This window comes from Melampsora larici-populina, assembly GCF_000204055.1.
Source record: "Melampsora larici-populina 98AG31 unplaced genomic scaffold MELLAscaffold_37, whole genome shotgun sequence".
Taxonomy (NCBI): Eukaryota; Fungi; Basidiomycota; class Pucciniomycetes; order Pucciniales; family Melampsoraceae; genus Melampsora; species Melampsora laricis-populina.
The window spans coordinates 335,703-336,481 of record NW_006768801.1 but is presented as its reverse complement, the minus strand read 5'-3'; positions in this window follow the sequence as shown (position 1 = coordinate 336,481).

Genomic DNA, 779 nt, shown 5'->3' with positions numbered 1-779 from the left:
GTTCAGCCTTCCGTTGCTCTGGAAATTGCTCCCAAACAACTATTTCTTCAAGTGCGATTCCTTTGAAATTCGAGTGCGATTATCGAAAATCATTGCTATCAAACGTGTTCTGAGGTTTGAAGCTCGCAAACTTTTTCTTCTACAAAAGCGAGCGACAAGTATGTACTTACCAAATTGTAATGTCGGAACAGCTGTAGTTGAAATTAAATTGAATCAATTGAATTGAAATGTGTGAAATACAGTTTGAGTAAAAAAATATGAAAATCAAATTGAAACCAAATTTGTAAATTAGTGTTGGAAAAAGTTCAAGATTTCTTTTTATAAACACTTTTCAATTATCACTTCATCTTACCTTTTGTATCACAAACAACCTTTTGATCTTTTACTCTCAAAATATCATACAACATGAACACTCAACCTCTCAATTTCTCTACCGAGCATCGACTCCAACGAAGTGGTTCCGTCTCAGCCACCACCAGACCTCAATCGATGTATCAATTCAGGCGAAATACTGAAACCACAAGAAGGTTTCAATTAGAACATGATGGCGATGCTGATGCTGAATTACGTCGTCAACAACATATCGAAAAAGCAAGAGGGATGGCTAAAGTTAGTCATCCTAGTAAACCTAATACTGGTTTAGATTGGGTTAGTGATCTGGTGATGTTATAGAGCTTTTCATAAACTCGACTTGAGCTACTTGTACTAACTTTGTTTGCATCTGATGATCTCATTCTTAGTTGTGGAAGAAATCTACTGTCTTGGGGAGTTGGATTAAC